The sequence below is a fragment of the Molothrus ater genome, chromosome 18 (assembly GCF_012460135.2).
Source record: "Molothrus ater isolate BHLD 08-10-18 breed brown headed cowbird chromosome 18, BPBGC_Mater_1.1, whole genome shotgun sequence".
Lineage (NCBI taxonomy): Eukaryota > Metazoa > Chordata > Aves > Passeriformes > Icteridae > Molothrus > Molothrus ater.
In genome coordinates, this window is record NC_050495.2 from 4,427,687 (window position 1) to 4,442,420 (window position 14,734).

Here is a 14,734-nt window from a genome sequence, read left to right on the forward strand (position 1 = left end):
TGCCATGGGGGTCTGGCTGTACCCAATGGGAGGGTGCAGTGACACCTCTGTCCCCTGGCTGTCCCCACTGTCCCCTTTCCCTGCCGTGGCTGGGGGGCTGAGCTTTGCTCCCTGTGCCACCTTCCCACAGGCAGGGTCCTGTCTGCTGCTCCTCACACCACTGCTCTGAAAGTGGCAGCACAGATGGCACATGGGCAGTGCTGGTGGCACATGCCCTGTCCCTCTGTCCTGCCCCCCACCAAACGAGGGTGGGAGAGAGGAAAGGGAGGAGCCAGGCAGTGTTTTCCATGAACAAAAAGTTGCCTTTTAACGGGACACGATGTGGGAACAGCCATCAAACAGGCAGAGAGGCACTTCCCCATATGCATCCAGCAAATGCATTTGTTTTGGAAAATGCCATCCCAGGGGAGTGCGGGTGGGAGAGGGAGCGAGTTCCAACACTGGAAAAGCCTTTGTAGGATCCAGAGTGGAGCTGCTCACACGGCTGGGCAGCAGCAGCAGGAATCTGGGCACTGCTGGGCTGGCAGCTCCCCCAGGGGGCCCTGAGTCCCCACACTCTGTCCCTGCTCCCTGTCGCTGTTCTGTGGCCCCATTCCACATCCCAGCTCCGTGTCCTTGTCCTGTGTCCCAACCCATTCCCCATCCCAGCTGCATCTTCCTGCCCTGCATCCCTGTCCCATGTCCCCATCCCGTGTCCCTGCCCCGTGTCCCAGCCCTGCAGGCATTGGTGACTCGAGCTGTTACTGCAGAGCAGAGCAGAGATTCGCGTCCCAGCTCCATGTGCCATCCTGGACAAAGCCGTGCCGTGCCAGGCCGTGCCAGGGGCGCACAGACATTCCCAGGGCAGTGGGTACAGACTGGGAGAGCCTCAGGTGGGGCCAGAGCCGAGCCGGCACCGCTGGGAAGGATCCAGGAGCCAATTTACATGCAAATGTCCTTATTAATCAAGGACAAGAGGAGGAATGAGCAGAAACCCCCCAGCACAAGGGCAGAGGCTTTTTCACCGGATGCTTTTCAAAGTTGCTAATGAGGCATCAGCAGCTCTTTTCAGAGCCAGATTATTTGCTGTCTGGATTCTCCAGCGATCCCGTCTCCTCCGCTCCCAGCATCACCCAGCCTGTCCGCCAACTGTCCCCAACCTGTCCCCAACCTGTCCCCAGCCCAGCCCGGCTGGAACACCGGGAACCAAAGGAAAACGGGGATGTGGCGGCCCCGGTAGCAGTGGAAGGATAAAACCCCTGCAGGGGCCGAGCCCTGAGCTCCTGAACCTGCAGCACCGGGTCCTGCCCCGGGGTCACTGTCCCCAGGTGTCCCCATCACACCTGAGACATCCCCGCATCTCCTGTCGCCAGCAGGGCCTGGAAACCCTCCCTGGAAACCCACTCTGTGTTCACCGGGGGGATGTCCCTGTGTCCCTCGGGGTGGGACAGGGACCCTGTGGGGAACACGGGGCTCGGTTCCCTGCCCGGCCACCCCATCCCCGGGGCCCTTCCCGCCCCGTGGGTTTGTTCCTGTGCGGGGCTTTCTCCGCTGCCCTTCATCTGATTCCGTGCACTTCAGGCGTGGGAGCCCTGGGAGGGGAGGGGGAGAGCGGGCCCAGGGAGCTCCAGGGAGGTCTCAGAGGCCCGGGGGGGAAAAACCTCAGTGGGAGCTTTGGGGGGGACCCCCGGGGCTGTTCTCCCAATCCGGCGGAGTTTGGTTTCCACCCTGAGATGGAGGGGCTGCAGAAAAACCGGAAAAAAAACCAAAACCAAACCAAACAAAAAAAACCCCCCCCCCCCAGAACAAACAAAATCTGGGAAACTGGGACACCAACTGGGGTTGTTGAGCACCCACTCCACCCCCAGCATCCCTGTGGTCCCACAACCCCAGGGGTGACACTGTCCCTGTCCCTGCTCCCAGCCCTGGAGAGGGATCTGCCAGCTGTGGAGGCAGGAATGATTTTGGCACCTGGCACAGGGACTGAATCTGCCTGGACTGAGGAGCTGGGGACACTCAGGGCACCAGAGGAGCTCACCTCGCAGGGCTCTGCCCTCCCTGAGGGTCCCATCCCTGCCCCTTGTGCCCTGGATAGGATCCAGCAGCCAGGATTTCATGGATGAAACACCGGGATTGCTCCACGTCCATCCTGCTTGTCCTTGCCCAGCTCTGCTGCGAGGCAGAGGCAGCATTAAAAACCACTAATAGGACACAAAAGTCATCAAAATAAAACAGACTTGTTGGGGTGACTCCCCCTGCGCAAACAAACGCTGCCTGATTCAATTAACGGGGCAGTTAAGCAGATAATATTGTTAAGCAAAGCAAAACAGCCTTTTGATGTGTTAATCATCCTCGTGCCTGGAAAAAGTCACCGAAAGCAAAGAAATCTGGGCCCCCGTTTGAGGGGAGGCAGCGACACGGGGGTGGCAGGAGCGGGGTCGGGATGCTGGGGTGGGATGGGGATGGAGCAGGGACGGAGGGGGACCCGTGTGCCATCCCTCACCTCTGCATGTCAGCCACGTCTCTGAATTTATTTCGATTTCATTTAACTGAGGCAATTTCTGAGCAGCTCTGGGTCTGTGGCGTTTTCTCTGGAATTTTATACAATTTCCCAGCGGGAAAGAACCAATATTGGAGATCTCGGGCAAAATCTGCCTCTGGCTTCCTCCAGTAGAATGAAGCAGGGGGAGGGGGGGGCTGTGCAGAGCAGAATCTGGAGCACCAAGGGAATATTTCAGCCTCGGAGGGTCCTGTGGGTGAACGCTGGAGCTCGCAGCTCCCCGGAGCATTCCCCTGTTCCTCCTCAATCCCATCGGGAATCTCAGCCTCGAGAATGGAGGCAGCGAGGCAGGGGGGATGCAGGGAATCCGGGATTGCTCCTCTCCCGGGAATGCTGCAGCGGGCTCACCCCAGAGGAGCCCTGAGCCCCCTTTTTAACCCCGCATAAATGTGATTTACTGACCCCCAGCACCCCGCGGGAAGAGCTGGCAGCACCCAGAGTCCCCAACAGGGACAGGCCCGGTGTCCCCAGAGCCGACCCTGGGGACAAGCAGGGCCCGGGGCAGTGCCATAAATCCCGGTGACACCTCCTGGGGACAGGAGGGAGCGATGACAGCGACAATTCTGTGTCTGCGTGACACCCGGCAGGGCACAAACGGGGCGGGAGGGGGCGGCACGGCGGGGCTGGTGGTGGCATCCCTGTGCTGGTGGCACCTTGGGGCCAAGACCCTCGCGGTGATGATGCTGGGAGTGGATTTTCCCCCTGGGAGTGATTCTGGAGCATCGCTGGGGCTGGAATGGGGATGGGATGAGGGGGGACAGGACCCTGGCATCGCTCCCCCCCCGCTGTTAAAGCCCAATACGAGGTGGGTGCCAGGCGTTGGGCTGGGAAAAATGCTGGGAAAATCGCTCAGAAAGCCAACAGAAAGATTATTCGATCATTCCCACTGCAAATTGCCTCTGGATACGAACTTGTGAGTGGTTCGGGAGCAGTTCTCTGATTCCACAGGAGCCAAAGGCACGGGATCAAAGGTTTCCCATGGGAATCAGAAATCGCTCCACGGAGGCTGGGTGGGTGCTGCTCAGCGCCAGCCACCTTCCCATCACCCTCCCAGCAGCAGGAATTGAATAATTGATGCAATTTGAATAACACTGGGATTTGTAACCGCGCTGAAACTTGCAGACAAGGAGGCTGTAATCAACAGCTGATGGCAAACACTTGTTCTGTGCAGAGGGGGACGGTGCTGCAGGGACGGGGACGGTGCCCATCACTCCCTCACAGCTCTGGGGCTGCATTTTGGGAGGCAAACTGCTCCCACCGCAGCACCGGGGCTCCTGCCCTGCATCGAGGGGGTTTGCTGAATGATTCCTCCAGGAATCACATGGAGCTCGACAATAAATCCTTCCCTGGGTCTCCAGCCAGAGCCCCCCACTCCTGCTCCATCCTCGGGGCTCCCCGAAGCCGCTTTTGGGGAGTGGGTGACGGAGGGGCAGCGTTCCTTTTGGAAAAGCCGAGGGAGGAGTTTTTCCCGGTGATGTTTGTGAGCCCTCACACCCCTTTACACCCTCTTGGCTTCGCCTCCAGGACCCGGTGCTGCCGATGTGGGGCTGGAGCCGCCCCAGGTCCCCTCGGGAACGCCGGAGCTGCTCCCCCTCCCGGCCCCGTTTAATGCCCGCCATAAAAACCGGCACAAAAGACTTTGTGAAATTCGCGGAGCCGCGTGTGCCGAGCAGCCTCCAGGCACTGTTTGTGAAGAGAGGTTATTAAATTGATTTTTTTTTTCCCCCTTTACATGCTCAATGAACATTAAAATTAAAGTTCTGCTCAGTGTCCCCCCTCGGGGCGAGGAGGGGCCGCGGTGGAGCAGAGGTGAGGGGCGCCCATGTGCCAGGGCTCTGCCAGGCTGAGGGATGATCCTGGCATCACCGAGGGGTGTGGGGTGCGATGGGTGGGGATGGAGAGGACGCGTTGCAGCCCTGAGTGCTCCCGGGACCAGCAAAGGCAAGGAAATGCTGGGAGCAGGGGGCCAGCCCTGGGTTGAGCGCTGTCACACAGGGGTGGCAGTGCCAGGTATGGGGTGACTGATGGCACGGCAGGGAGGGGGTCACAGGTGCCATGGGGGGCCAGGGTGGGCGGCTGGACCGTGGCTCTGCTGCTGGCCCTGCCCCAGGGCACATCTGGTGCTGCTCAGGGCAGGTTTTGCAGCATCAGCAGCTCAGGGCACATCTGGGCACTGCTCAGGGCACATCTGGGGCAGGTTTGGACAGTGTCAGGAGGGAGGTGAGGGGCATCTGCAAGAGGTGACAGTCCCCCTGTCCTGCTAGGGGGGCCTGGAGGAGGCTCCCCATGGCCACCCCTTCGTGCTGCTCAGCCCCATCCTTCCCCCTCCCACCCCAGCCCCAAGGACTGGAATCATTGCCTAATTTAGAAAAATGACAGGGAGACGGTTTTCCACTGACACAGTCACTACTGAAAATTTACTTCAAGGTTCATTGTTGGCAATGTCAAAAGTGATGAAAACCAATAAAAAGAACCAGCACAGCATGAATGTCTGGGTGACAGCCCGCGGGGGGGGGCCCGCCCCAGCCCCCTCGCCGCAGCCTGAGCCTGTACAGATAAAAGGTAATTGAAATGTTAGTTCCATTAATATTTCAGCGTGCCCCATATCTGACAGCAGTGCTCCTCACACGCTCCCAGCCCTGCCTCTTCGGCTGCTGGGGGTGGAGGTTTCCCACAGCCCCAGCCCGGCGTGGGCGTCGAGCAGGGCTGGGTGGCACCGCGCGTGTCCCTGAGTGTCACCTGTGTCCCTGCATGGGATGCTCACAGTGCAGGAGCTTGGAGTCACCCTGGCACCGATGGCAGGAGGTGGGAGGTGAAGGTTTCTCACAGACCCAGCCCGGTGTGGGCATTGGGCAGGGCGGGGTGACACTGCCATGTCCCCTCAGAGCTGGGCATATTCACATATCCCAACAGGATATGAGGTTTTGCACCTGCCCCAGCTCCAGCTGCTGTCACAGCCTGGAGTGTCACATTGCCCTGGCCACAGAGAGTGTCCCTGATGGAGTGGTGTCCCTCCATCACACGATGCTCCAGTCCTGCAGGAGCTTGTGGTCACTTCAGCAGGTCAGAGATGGGCAGAGGCACTTTTGGCCACCACTGGCACCTCTCACATTGTGCAGGGCACATCTCACAGGGGCACATCTTACATGGGCACAACTTACATGGGCACACCTCTCACGGGCATATCTCACAGGGGCACATCTTACATGGGCATATCTCTCACGGGACACAACTCACAGGGGCACATCTCTCATGGGCACATCTCACATCTCTCACAGGCACATCTCTCACAAGCACATCTCACACCCTGCAGGGCACATCTCTCATGGGCACATCTCATATCTCACACCTCACACGGGCACATGTCACAGGGGCACATCTCACACCCTGCAGGGCACATCTCTCACAGGCACACCGTACATGGGCACATCTCTAATGGGCACACCTCACACGGGCACATCTCACATCTCTCCCGGGCACACTTCTCACGGGCACATCTCACACGGGCACATCTCACACAGGCACATCTCACATCTCACATCTCTCACGGTGCTCGGCACATCTCCCACGGCGCATCCCCCCCCTCCCTCCGACAGCGCCGTTTCATCTCTCCCCGCGCCCGCCTCGCCGCATCCTCATCTATATCAAAGCATCAGGCAAATTAAATTGTTTGCAAAGCACCGTCTGCGCGTCTGTTTTATTCCTGCTTTGGGAGAACACGACGCCGCCGCCGCGGCTGTGCCATTTTGTTGAGTTTTCCCTGTAATTCCTGTTCAAAGCGGCGCCGCGGCCCCGCGCTCCCGCCGCCGCCGGCATCAAAGCCCCACCGGGAGCTCGGGGGGGCTGGATGGGGATGGGTGCGGGCTTGTGCGGGGGTTGTGCGATTCTCCTTGGGTTTGAAGGGGAGCATGGGGAGAATTCCCGGGCAAAGCGTCCCCTCAGGGTGACAGCACCGAGTGTCCCCCCGGGAGAGGGAGGAGGATGCTCATGGCTATTGGAATATCACCAATATTGCAGGCGGGATGTGCCTTGGCTTGTCTGGCCCTTGGTGCTGAACCAAATGGCAGAAACTGTGGTGTTTCACCCCACAGACACTTTTGGCTGGCTGGGTGTGTGGTGTTTCACCCCACAGACACTTTTGCCTGGCTGGGTGTGTGGTGTTTCACCCCAAGGACACTATTGCCTGGCTGGGTGTGTGGTGTTTCACCCCAGAGACACTTTTGGCTGGCTGGGTGCTGCAGCTGGGCACGTGGAGATGAGTCCAGGCCTGCAGGAGCTCTGGTGGTGCTGGGATGGAGCTTCCCCCCATAACAAGGGCTGCTCCTGGGGTTTACCTCTGTGGAGAAGCTTTAAGGCGATGGTGAAGGAAAGGAGTCGGTTCTGATGGAGGGTTTGGATCCAGAGCTTTATTCTGGCCCTCAGGCCTCTGAATGCAGCACCAGCTCCAACAGAACTCCCTGAGCCTGTGGCTGCTGCTCCTTTGAACCCCGGGGAGAGGGGCAGGAAGGGGCAGGGAGGCACCAAGCAGGGACAGGAGGGGAGGGACAAAGGGACAAAGGACACCTGGATGGCCCAATGCCCCCCAGGGGTAGAGGGCATCCTTTGAGTCTGCCAATCACTCGAAGCCCTTCTGGAATTCCAGGATTGACAGACAGTGCTGGGAGGGGAAAGGAGAGGTGACGGACACACCTGGGAGGGAATTATCAGGGGAGGGACCTGGGGTTCTGGGGTAAACCATGAAATCACAACACAACACCTGGAGATCTGGGAAGTGCCAGCCAGCCCTGGCTTGGGCACCCACTGATGCCCCCGGAGCCGGAGAAGTTGGGAGATCCCAGCAGGATCCCTCGGGATGAGCCCCAGCTGCTGTCACAGCCCAGGGGCGCTCTCACATCACCCCGGCAGCCAAAGCAAACAAACAAACCCAACTCTCAACACCAAATTGTTTCCCATAAATTCTCCACTTCCCGCTGTGCTCTGGAACAAAAAAAAAAGCTTTTTTTTCTTCTCCATTGACTGGTGGTGGCTGGAAACCACGCCAGAGCTCGGGATGTTTGTCCCTGGCTCCACGGGAGCTGCAGCAGCAGGGAGAGGGCAGACACCAAGTCACCTTTTATTGAGGCTGAGCCCTTCCAGGCTGTTCCCTGCTGGGTTTTTCACTCTTTTTCACTTTTATGGCAGAAGGATTGAATTCAAGTTGACTTTTTTTTTAATGGGGTGGCAAATCCAGCGTGCACCCTGGGGTGATGGGGAATGCCTGGATCCAGGCCTTGCCATGGGCACCTCCCTGCTGGGGGCTGGGGGGATTATTTGTGTTGGCAAAAAAGCAGATTAAAAGCCCAGAGAGCAATTCTTTGCCACTGAATTGCAAACGTGCTGTGTGCAGCAGGAGCTGCTGCAGTTGTCTTGGTCCTGAGCCACGGTAATTGTATTCTATGAAATATTTATTCATTTTCATTTCAATTTCATTTCCAACATGTATTTCCTATAAAATGATGTGGGGGGGAAAGGGAAGAAAAAAAGAAAAAGAGGGAAAAAAAAAAAAAGAAAAACCCGCCCTGGATGCATTTATCATCATCACATGTTCCTTGCCAGAGCTCCCTGAAGGGGCACCGCTGGGCAGGACCACACAGGCTGCCAGGGCTGGTTTTTCTAAAAACTTTAAATGCCATTTTTCATTCTGCTAGAAGGTCATGGGAGATCTGGAGGTGCTGGACATTCTGGAGCTCGGCTCCTGGGAATTGCATGGCATCGGGTGGAGCAGAGCTGAGCACAGGAACAGGCACCTGTGGGTGATGAAATGCCCCTGTGCAGAGTAAAATACCCCTAAAATGCACCTATAACACTCTGAAATACCCCTGTGCACACTAAGAGTGTCCTGTGCTCTCTAAAACACCTGTTTGTATCCTAAAATACACCTATATATACCAAAATAGTCCTGTGCAGAGTAAAATACTCCTACACACACCAAAATGTTCCTGTGCACCCCAAAAGATCCCTACGCACCCTAAAATACACCTATACACCCAAAAACATTCCTGTACACCCTGAAACACTCCCTGCACCCCAAAAGTCCCCTATACACATTAAAATATCCCCATGCAGAGTAAAATACTCCTGTACACCCTAAAATATCCCTTTAGACACCAAAATATTCACGTCCACCCTAAAATCCCTCCCTGCAGACTCCCGGCTTGGTGCCAGTTTATACACCCCAGAATATCTCTATATACCCCAAAATACCCCTATACTCCCCAAAAATATCCCTTTAGACACCAAAATCCCTCCTTTAGACACCTAAAATTCCTCCTTGCAGACTCCCGGCTTGGTGCCAGTTTAGACACCCCAAAGTATCTCTATATACCCCAAAATACCCCTATACTCCCCAAAAAATATCCCTTTAGACACCAAAATCCCTCCTTTAGACACCTAAAATTCCTCCTTGCAGACTCCCGGCTTGGTGCCAGTTTAGACACCCCAAAATATCTCTATATACCCCTAGACACCCCAAAATATCCCTTTAGACACCAAAATATTCATGTCCGCCCTAAAATCCCTCCCTGCAGATTCCCGGACTGGTGCCAGTTTATACACCCAAAAATATCTCTATACACCCCGAAATATCCCTATACGCCCCAAAATATCCCTTTAGACACCAAAATATTAATTTCCACCTCACAATCCTGCCCCGGGCTCGGTGCCAGGCAGGTGCCCGCGGGCATTTCGGTCACCTGCCGGTGCCACCCCTGTCCGCCCCCATCCCACCTCCTCCTCCACCCGTCCCCAGCTTTACCCGGGTGATTATTCCCAAGCTCCTGGCCTGATAAACACTTGATTATTTCTCCTCCCAGCCCCGTGCCCGATTTGCATACAATAAATATTGCCCTCGGAGAGCCGAGCCCGGCTCATGCCTTATTTATGAGGGATAAACCCGGGATCGAGTTTGCATAATCAACGCGTATTTAATTTGCGAGCTCTTCCACGCGGGTTCGGGCTCTAATCAGGCTCCGCTCGCCGCTGACAATCAGGGTGGAAATATCTTCATTAAGGGCTGGCAGGTTCCGGAGCCGACGGGAAAGAGCCAGACCTGGAATGCCAGACCTGGAATGCCGCGGTTCCCCTTCTCCCCCAGTCCCAGGAATTTCCCTTTGCTGCCTCTTACACCAGATTTTTTTTTTTTACACTCTAATTTGGTGACTCTCCTTCCTCCCGCATGCTAATATATGCAAAAAACCACCGGGGCTCCTATTAAAATGCCATGAAAATCTAATGAAATTAATGTTGGCAACAAATATTACCTAATGGAAGAGCCTCCGGGAAAAGGAAAGAAAAAAAAAAACCGACCGAGTCCAAATATATATTTGCACATATTTAAAGGCCTCTGTCAAGTAGTTTAGCTCCACAGTTTGGATGTTATTAAAAAGGAGGGGGAGGAAGCCTGGTGTTTTCCGAGCCCAGCACAAGTGGAAGGGGTTCCATGAGTTATATTTTTAATTTCAGTGGGAAGTGGGGCTGGCGTGGCTGGGATGCTCTGGGTGCTCAGCCCAGGGCAGGGGTGGGAGCTGGGCTGGAAGGGGAGGTGAGCAGGGCACGCTGCATCCCATGGTGTCCAGGGAGAACCTGCTGAGCATTCCAGGTGTCCCGTGGGAGAATCGCATCCAGTGGGTGTCCTGCCCTGAGACAGCCTATCCAAGGGGTGTCCCACCCACGGGGTATCCCATCCTGCCTGGTGAGCATCCCATTCACTGAGCATCCCATTGAGTGAGCATCCAGTCCCATGAATATCCCACCTGTTGGGCATCCCGTCCATTGAGCATCCCAAACGCCAGGTTTTGCTTCTGGGCCGTGTCTCACCCACCAAGCACCACAGCCAGGCACCATCCCACCTGGAGAGATCCCCATCCATGCATCCATCCATAGATCCATCCATCCCATCCCATCCCATCCATGGATCCATCCCATCCATCCATCCATCCATCCATCCATCCATCCATCCATCCATCCATCCATCCATCCATCCATCCATCATCACACCCAGTGATCTCCAGCTCCAGCAGGGATTGCAGGGACCAGCAAGGTCCCTTCCTGATTCCTTCCAATTATCCCTGTTTATTAATTTGGGTGTTCATACTCCAAAGCCACCGGCAGTGACAGCTCATTATGAGCTTATCTCTCACTGTGGCTACTCCTCGTGGGCAATTACAGCACCACTTCCGATTAATTCCTCTTTAAAAGAGCCCTGGCAGCTTCTAAATTTAAGATTTGTTGATAAAACCCCAAGACCTGAGAGCCAATATTCCCATTAATTACATTACATTTGGGTTTTTTTGCCAATTTACAGCAGGCACGGTGTGTTTTCCCTCCAGGCTCTGCAGAAGTGATTTGAAAGTCTCCATAAAGACACATCCTAGCCCAAAGTTTGGGGAGAAGCTTGGAGCAACCTGGTCTAGTGCAAGGTGTCCCAGCCCATGGCAGGGAGTGGAACTGGATGAGTTTTAAGGTTCCTTCCCACCCAAACCAGTCTGGGATTCCATGATTCCATCACTGGTGGCTGGAGAACACCAGCGTGGCTGATGGATGTGGTGCTGGGGGCAGGATGATGCCCCCTCCTTTTCCCCATCACTGTGGTCCCACCTGTGGGACTCAGGACATCACCAGCAGGACAGGGCAGGAGGGGAAATGCCTTGAAATCCTGGGAAAACGAAAACTGGGCACATGCACTTGTCCCTGTGGAAAAGAAGCAACAGAGGTGGCAGCTCCCAAAGGCAAACTGTGTGGGAGGGGTTGATTCCAACCTGGGAGCACACGGGTGCTGGAAAAAAATCCAGGAAAAAATTGTGAAAGGTCAAAGCAACTCAGGGTATTTGATTGGAAATGTGAATATTTGGGATTTCTCTCTTTTACTTTTTTATTTCAAGTTAAGTGTTTGCAAAAGCCTCCCCGTAGTTATAGTCATATATATAAATATGAAGCTCTATTTTTATACTTCTATCAAAATGAAGCTCACTTTCAACCATCAGCATATCAAAAAAAAAAAAAAAAACAAAAAAACCTCAAAAAACCAGCAGCAGAATTCCACTTGGGAAGCACCTGGATGAAAAGCTTTGAGCCACCTGCCCTTGGAGCCCCCAGACCTCCCTGGGGTGAGGGGTTTGCTCTTGATTTTAAAGCCCAATCCCCCCTGCTTTGCCCGTCTCTCTTCCCAAGTCCAAAATAGCTCCGTTGGTATCCGCTTGGCTCTTCCAGAAAGGATTGTTCAATATTTCTCTGCGAGCTGTGGGATGTCTGCTGCTAGTGAGCACATTAAACAGGGGTATAAATTCGTAATGAGAGCCCTGAAATGAATGGCTCTTATCATTTATGGATGGAATAATTAAAGATACTGTACTTGGAGGTTTTACATGGGCCTGTAAATTGTCAGCCGTGAGAGCAGAGAATCAGGAGAGCTGGAACAAGCTCAGGTTGGGCAGTGGAGGTGGCACTTTGGTGCAGTCAGAGCTCAGGGACTCTGGAGGACACCAGTGATGCTCTGAGGCCATCCCCGTGCTTGTGCTCCCCCCTTCCCAGCTCCCCGAGAGAGCCAGCCCTGGCTGTCAGAATTTGAAGATTTGAGGTTTTTTGGTGACTTTCCTGCCCTTGGCAATCTCCTGCTGGCAGAGCCAGCCCTGGGGCTCCCACCTGCTGCTCCCCAGGGCTGGCAGGGCTGTGGGGGATGCTCCGCTCTGGCATCCCTGGCTTTGGGATGGGATTCCCTGGCAGTTCCATGCCCAGCCCATGGCACACCCCGTGGGCTGGTGGGTGCAGTGGGGGCACCAGCCCACCCAGGCCCCCAGGGTGCCCCAAGGGGCAGAACCACCTCTGCCAGCACCTCGTCCTATTTTAACTCCGATCATCTAAAATACTGTAACTATGGCAACAGCTGCAGGTGAGACTCATTACAGTTAATCCTCTAATTACTAACTACCTCTTCAATCAGTTGTAATTACTTTGGGGACACAGTTAACCTCTCATTAGAAACGCATGGCCACGTTTTACCAAAAGCACAAACAGTGACATGCCTGGTAATTTAGCACCGCGGCACTCAAGGCCACTCTCCGGCTTTTATGCCGGCACAATCTCATCCCTGTCATTAACCAGGAATGGTTGTCATGACAATTAATCATTCAATCCCTCATCAGCAACTTTTGCCAAATGTCACCCTGCTCTTGATCAAATGAGAAGGGAAAATTAAATGAATCAATTCAGCACCTTGGCATTTGTAACTATTTTTTTTTGGGTGGGGGGGGGTTTGGGGTGTAAGTTGGCAGTGGCCCAGCAGCCACAGTGCCACGCTCTGCCCACGTGTGGGGGGTCTGGGAGCCTGGCCTGGGGCTGGGGGGCAGCTCTAGAGCTGGGGGTCACTCTGCATCCCTCGGGGCTCGTTGACCTGGTAGTCCAACCCTGCGGGGCCGTGGTGGCACTGCCAGCTCCTGCCACGGCCACCCAGGTGTGCTGTCCCCAGCAGCGGTGGCACAGCCAGCCTGGTGACCTCCAGAGCCGAGCAGAGCGTCCCTTCCTCCACCTCCCTTCCTCCGCCGTGCCCCAATTTTGCAAACAATCCTCTCTCCGATCATTTTCCTTTTAAACCTGCAATTAGCTGGAGTCATTTGCTGCATGCAAATCCCAGCCCTTAATTACCGGCACTAACCTTGAGCTGCGCTGGGGTTCCCAGCAGGCTCAGCCTCACGGTCCTGCCAGACCCCCCTGCAGCCCCCCAGCCTGACTTTGGGGTTTACACGGGGTCAAGGGGCTGCTGTGGCTTTGTTCCCACAAAAAAGGGTGTTGGGATCTCAGCTCTGACAGCTCTGCACCTTCCCCTGGGCCCTGGCAGAGGTTGTGGAGCCTGTGGTGGGGTACAAGACTCCCAAATACCCACGGCAATGCTTAGGGCTTAGTTTGTAATTTTGGGGGGCTGGGAAGGCACAAGGGGTGCTCACCCAGCTGCAGGGACCCCAGGGAGGTGCATTTGGGATGGCTGTGGGTTTGGGACAGCTGTGGCTGTCCCAAATGTCAGCATGGCCATATTTTGGGGCAGAGGTTCATCAGTCCTGGGGGCTGGCAGAAGGCTGCCCCTGGCACCCTGAGGCCACATCTCATCCCAGAGGGGAGCTGACCCCCATGGAGAGCAGGACTTTGGGAGGATGCAGCCTCAGTCCACGTGCTCTGTGATGGGAGGGGAGCCTGGGGAAAGGGAAGTTTTGCTGCCACTCGATTATAGGAGATTGTAAAATCGCATTAGGGAGGTTGGCATTTCAAGGCTGATGCGTTTGGACAGGGTGTCTCTCCCCGGCTCGGAGGGATCGATTATCCATCAGAGGGACGGCGGCTGGAGCTGGCACTGCACACAGCTCCCAGCTCCCAGCTCCCAGCTCGCTTTGGCATCCACAGCCAGGCAGCCCAGGGACCCCCAGCCAGGGCAGGGCCAGGGGAACCCCCCGGGCACCTGGATCCAGTGTTCCCCTGAGCAGGGCAGGGACAGGGACCTTGGGAAGGTGGATATTCCTGTGCTGGAGAGTGGGATCCAGGGGTGAACAGCCCAGCCCACACTGTTTTAGTTGATAGCCTGGGTTGTGAATTCCTGTCCTGTTTGCTCACAGGTTGTGACTCCATTCCTGCTCACAATCCTCCCTGGGTGACCCATTTGGTGCCAAAAACCCCTGGCACCAGCGCCTGCTTCCCTCAGGACCCTCACTGCCGTGCCAGGACCAGGGCCCTGCTTGCTCCCCAGGCCAGGTGTGGCTGGGTGACACCATTCAGTGTCAGCTCCCTAGGATGATGTGGGAAGTGTCATTTTGCCTTGGGCTCACTTCTTGCTGCTCCTGTCCCACTGCAGCCAGGATCTGGCACCGTTGGGGTCTGGGTGCGGATGTGTGGCTCCAGGAAGGGGGTGGTTGTTATTTTGGGGTGTCCTTCAAGGGCCAAATCCCCCTGGTTCCAGGGAAATACCGGACACCTCCAGCACAGCTCCAGGCACCATCAGCTGTGCTGGGTGCTGCCGTCACCCTTCCCTCCCTGGCTGTCCCAGCTACCCGTGAGCCCTTGATTAATTCCCTGAAACCTGCAGTGCGCAAATGAGTAATAATCCCAGCAGTGCTAATTGGTGAGCTGTGTCCTGACAAATTGATTTGAGCTGTGTTAACATCGCACGCCCGGCCG